Genomic DNA, 6,665 nt, shown 5'->3' on the forward strand with positions numbered 1-6,665 from the left:
AATGCTCCCTTGACTAACCTGTCAAGCCTTGTCTCGCTTGACTCTTGCATTTTTTCCTTTTGTCTTGTCTCTACAACTACCCCTGTGCATGCTTATATAGTAGCAAGTCCCACAAAACCACCAAATTGTATCGCATAAACTATGTGCTAAAACCATGTGCTACCTAACCCATTGACCCCACATTTAATATTGGACATTGATTTCTTTTCCCTAATATTAAATAATTGCATAAAATATTATCACAATGTTACAATATAACTCATCAAGTATATCCCATGGGAATCTTTACATGTTGCACATCCATCTAGGTGGTTCTAGGTGCAACATTACATAATAAAATAAAGTAATACAATATAAACAATATTATGCAATGTGTGCAACACCCATAATCTCAACAATGAGGATATTGATGCTCTTATGGGCCCAGTCACAGAGGAGGAGGTTAAGAAGGTTTTGTTTTCCACGAAGGCATATAAATCCCCCAGGCTAGATGGCTTCTTGCCAAGGCTCTTCTAGTATTTCTATGATATGATTAAAGATGAGTTAACCAAAGCCACTAGAGACTTATTTAGAACTAGGAAGCTCCTAAGGATTCTTAATAACATTTTAATTGTGGTTTCCCTAAAAATTTGGGAGCCAATATTGTCGGCAGGTTTTAGGCCTATAAGCTTGTGCAACACTGTTTACAAAATCTTCTCCAAAGTCTTAACCAACCGCACCAAACCATTCTTTGATAAATTCATCATCCTCTCCAAGAACGGCTTTGTCCTTGGTAGAGAAATCCTAGATGTTGTTTCCTCCCGTGAGACCATCCACTCTATGAAGAAAAGTAGCATTAATCTTGGAATGACTCTAAAGTTGGAAATGTCCAAAGCGTGTGACATAGTGAACTAGGACTTCCTTTATGTTGTATTAGCTAAAATTAGCTTCAACATTAGAGCAATTTAGTTGGTTAAGGTTATGATATAAACAATGCACTTTTATGTCATTGCATATCATATTCATATTCTAAGATAGAATTTTAATAATAATTAGATAATACAATATTACTAATTAATTATTGATAATAAAGTTATACTAAAATTAATATTAAGATATAAAATTAAGAAATAATAATTAAATATATATAATCTATCATCAATAAAATAATATGCAATATAATATTTGAAATAATTAGGTAATAATAAAATTATAATAAATAAAATAAATTTAAATACAACATAAAATATTGTAGAAAGTATGCTACCTTTCTAAATAGGATTTAGTAATAAATGATAATAAACACAAAATAAATAAATAATCTAATATAAATTAACTAAACTAATGAAAATTCAAGAGATATGTAATAAAGAGTTATAATTCCTCCAATTTAAGATATGAAAGGGAGGAGAGTTTATTTTAAAGGGGAAGAAAGGGGAGGAGAAGATAGGAGTTTAAGGATTATTGGAAGAGAAGAGCAATGGGAAGAAATTAAGGAATAGACTTTATATACAAAAGGTTGCAATGATGAAAGGATGCAACTCTTCAAAAAAAGTTATAACTATGAATGGTTGTGACTCCTTGAAAAGGTGGTAATTATGAAGTGTTGTGATTTTTTGAAGGGATTACAATTATGAATTGTTTTGAATTTTCAAAGAATTATTATTATGAAAGGTTGGGACATTTTGTCTTTTCCTTGTAAATTGTAAAGAGATGATTTATGAAGAAGAAGCTAAATATAAAATTTAGATAATTTAGTAGGAAGAATTCATTGAAGGGACAACCAAGGATAGAGCCACAATGACCAAGAAAAGAGGAAGGTAAGGAAGGTATTTTATGAATTATATTTGTTTAATTATATTTATGATTATATTTATATTCATGAATAATGCTTATGGATAATTTATACATATCTACATATATACATATGTACATGTAAAGGTAGAATTCTAAATAGATATTGCACATGACTTAATGGTTAAAGGTTTAAGATCAAGAGAGTCCCTTTCAAGGGAAGAGAGTGATCTTAATATGGCATCACCTTGTTTATATCAGTGTGTGAGGTTACTCTCCATCTAACTGACATGAGTGACGACGATATTCTTTAAAGCAAAAATATCTTTTTGAAGGTAACATATGCATATGTGATAAGGGACCTAGATAGACGACATCTCTTCCATGCAGGACCCTAGAGGGAGCACTCCATAGAAGGCTAAGAGGTAACCAAGGGTGGTGCTAGAACTGATATTATATCATTCAAGACTTAAAGATGCTCAAGAGGTTTAGTAATCTCAATGTAAATATATCTTTAAGGTCGGGGCTAGGATAGAGGGTATAATCATATAGTTAGACTTATATTGTTTAAATTCTGACATTTACTTTACATGTATTACTTTTCTCAAACTAACCCTAGTAGTGGAGACAATATAGTGTATCTGTGTGTACAAAAGTGTCACACTTTTATAGACCATTATACTTGAGAATACCCATAATGAAGAGCATCTCAAGAGGCAACCTATAGCTCTCAATCTATGACGTGCAAGAGTGCAATGATAGTGTGGTGGCTTTCAAACAAACCTAGTTAAGAAACCCTTGCAAGGTGCACCATAAAATGAGAGATTCAAAGGAATAGAGGCAAGAGTGCCAATATCCAAGAATCAAAGTACGCAATGCAAATATAAGTAAGAATTAGATGAAATGCAAGATCTAATCTAACAAATAGTTACAAAGCCCCTAATTATACTATGTGAGATAAGCTATGCATAAAGAAAACAAAAGTAAATGCAAGTAAGAGAATGATATGCAAGATGAGTGCAAAGTGAGTGCTCCAAAATCACCAAGAAGACCTACAACATAATTATAGTATAAGCATGTAAGAGACGAAAGAGTGAGGAAAGAACCTTTTTTTAAAGAGAAATGGACAGTAGAGATTAAGAGGCAAAATAAAGTGTGGAGTATGAGCCTTGAGTGATACATGTGCACAACAATCACACCTAAGAAAGATCAATGTTGAGGTTTAAGAGGTAAATTATGTGTGGGAGAGAATACATATTACACCTACCTTCAAAAATGTGCCCATCATGTTAGACAAAAATACCCTTTATTTTATCTTAATATAGGAATAATGATTTTCATGTGCACACTTAGGATACATGGGACTTTGGGGATTATATTTAATTAAAAGAGAGGAAGTTATTTCAATTAAATAAAAGACTTAGGATTAGGAGCTCGGATCATAGGATAAAATTTGATAAATAATAAAATGATGATTTGATCCAAGATAAGTGATGGATGAATTGTGCAAAAATGCTAGAAAGAGGGTTCATAGTCTAGATGACTATTTTTGGATGATTACATTTGCCCTCTTTGAATAATTTGTGATTGACCTAGGAACACATTAAGATAAAGAATGAAGAAGCAAAGATTATAGATAGATCTTACTTCAAAGAACAAAGTACATAGAGATAGTTGATCATGAATGCACAATTGATAAGCATCAAGAATAGACATTAGGAGAGATAGATCTAGAGCAAATGAAAGGTCAAGCATATGCCCTAGAAAGATAATTATATTAAGAGAAAATGAAAAGGTCAAGAATTTTCCCTAGATAGATAGTTAGATCAAGATAATATGGAAAGGTCAAGCATATGATCCCAAGAAATAGTTATAGCAAAAGCAAATTGCAGCGATGAAAAAAAATGATAAAGTATTCATGCCCCCTCAAGATCAAAATCAAAATGAAGTAGAGGAGATGCAAAAATGAGATATATTTGATCAACTCAAGGTAAGGTAAAGTAAAAAATGACACATAAGAGATTAAGAGCACAGGTTGATCAACAAGCAGTGAAGAGTGCCCTAGTTTGACTAGAAAGGATAAACTATGATAATTAGGTCAAAGCAAGAAGAATGGTGAAATATATGAATAAGAAGAGTAGACAAGAGGATAAATGATGAAGAAATGAAGAAATGATGAATTCCTTAGAAATATTCAAAATTAAGCCTCAAAAAGTCAATCAAATATGTAGAAGAAGGAAGAATTAAAAAATGTAATTTTGACCATCAAGATAAATCTAGATTTGATTTTAATTTTGATCTTGAAAATGGATCCAGAACATCAAAACTAGGTAAGGGTGTAATTTTTATTGAAATTTGTGACATTTGAAAAAGAGAGGTCAAAAATCAATATAAGGGATCCAAAAGGATAGATATATGTGATGATAAGATGAACCTTTTTGATGACAAGGAAGGAAATAATGATGAGATGAAAATATCAAAAGAGGATGAAGACACCATCGAGAAGAATCGAGAAGATGAATGCAATTGATTGACGCATCCATGAAAAATAAAGAAGACTCTATTGATACTCAAATGTTCGCTAAGCTAGAACGAACCTTAGAATGCAAGCTAATATGCAAAGGGCAATATGCAAGGGTTATATAAGTAGGTCCTATTTTTTTATCATCAAGCCTTATTAGGGACATCAAAAGATCATATAATCATTACTTGGTAACTATGAGGATATGAATATGATTTATATCAGATAGAATATAGGAACCCAACCTATACATCAAAGACATAAAGGTCAAGATAACATTGTAGTTAGATTCCCTAGGTTTAGTGTAGCATGATTATGCTCACATAGAGACAAAAAATGTCAAGATGGTCATAAGCAAATAGTTGCAAAAATAGACAAAGGCATAACATGGAAGATCCTAAGTGTTTAGTGGGTCAATCAAGAAGGTCAAGACACCTAAAATCTAACAAAGTACACCCATAAATAGAAATCAAAGGAAAACATGCTCTATGCCCCCATTCCTCTAGTTCAAGAAATCCTCAAGAGACTATTATTGAGGGAACACTCAAAAAAGAAAACTTCACAGACAATACACAAAGAAAATAAGTCAACAAGTCTTAGTCAATTTTTAGTTTAGGTGTGTGTGCGTGAAAGTCACATGACCATCTTCCTAGGACTCAAGTCTACCCGTGAGAAATATCACAACATCCTAGACCATAGCCAAGGTATCTAATAAGTGTTGAGAAACACTCAATGTCAAGGGGAAGTGTTGAAAAATACTATTTAGAGAGGTGCCAAAGAAACCCTAACATGAGTAAGGGGCCTTGATAAGCTATATAGTTTGTGCCCCCTAGAGGTAGACAAGAGTCAGTTCCAAGGTAGACAAGGCAACATGATATGAGATGGTTCAGAGTGCAAAGTGAGATGCTAATAGACATAAGTAGAAGGGTGTCACACAACATTTTTTTCACCACTTGGCAATATTTTTCTCTAGGTCTTTTTATGATTTTTTGTATTTTTGACATATTTGGATTTTTTGGTGATACATCAAAGCACCTTTTTCTAGGTATTCACTGAGATGATCATTTTCTTTAGGACGTCTTTCTTCTTTTTAGGATTATTTCAATATCATAGAATTTTTAAAAATCTTTTCAAGATCATAAATTATGTACAAGCTCTGAGCAGTGGGAACACTAAGCATAGAACTTCACAGATGGAGTATGTTGATGGGCTCATGGAGTTTTTCTCCCTAAGGTATAGAGAGCTGATAAGTGCCAGAGCCAAGAGAAGTAGTAGCTATGTAGGGCCCCAACCAGTTAGGTTCAAACTTTCCCTTCTATTTTATATTTTGATGATTCTTTGGATTATCTCTGAGGACAAGGTCACCAACTTGAAACTCCCTAGGATGAACCTTCTTATTGTAGCTAGTAGACATTCATTTCTAATATTTTCTCATCAAAATAATCCTTGCGATGTTCATATACGAGTTCAAGTTCTTGAATTCACATAGCTTTGTAATCCTCATCAATAATCAACCCTTTCAAGGAGATCATTAAGGTAGGAATCTTAACCTCTAATGTTATAATGGCCTTAGAACCAAAGACCAGAGAAAAAAGTGTAACCCTAGTAGGCATGCGCATGCTAGTCCTATAAGCCCATAGTGTAGGATTAACCTTTAGGTGTCAATATCTTCCAAACTTGTGTACAGTTCTATGCAAGATTTTCAACAATGTTTTATTAGAAGCTTCATCTTGACCATTACCTTGGGGATAGTAAATAGAGGACCAATATTGTTTAATCTTGATTTTTTTGCCAAGCACCTAAGGTCCTTATTCTTAAATTGTCCCCCGCTATTAGTGACTATGGAGAAGGGAATACCATAGTGATAAATGATGTAATTTATGATGAAGAGAGCTACATGCTTCCTTGAAGTAGTGGAGAGAGGGACAAATTCAATCCATTCAGTGAAATACTCGGTAGTTGTAGTGATAAACTTGTGTCCACTAGAAGAACTAAGATGCATATTTCCAACCAAGCAAAAGACCCACTACTAAAAAGGCCAATGTGCGATAGAGGGAATAAAATTACGTGCAGGAGCATGAATCAAGTTACCATGGAGTTGACATTTCTTGCAGGACTTAGCATACCGCACAATATCATCTTGTATAGTAGGCCAATAGTAACCAAGCTTAAGCAATTTTCAAGAAAGCTCAAAGCCATTAGAGTGATACCCACAAATGTCATCATGAATTTCAGCTAACGCTCATTCTGACTCATCCTTTTCTAAGCACCTAAGTGGAATTTCTTCTAGACCCTTCCTATACAAGTCACTAAAGATGAGGGTATAGTTAGAGGCATTGAAAAAGAGTTGGCATTTTTCATTGCAGGTTAG

This window comes from Cupressus sempervirens, chromosome 2 (genome assembly GCF_028749045.1).
Source record: "Cupressus sempervirens isolate cs-2001-9-10 chromosome 2, ASM2874904v1, whole genome shotgun sequence".
Taxonomy (NCBI): Eukaryota; Viridiplantae; Streptophyta; class Pinopsida; order Cupressales; family Cupressaceae; genus Cupressus; species Cupressus sempervirens.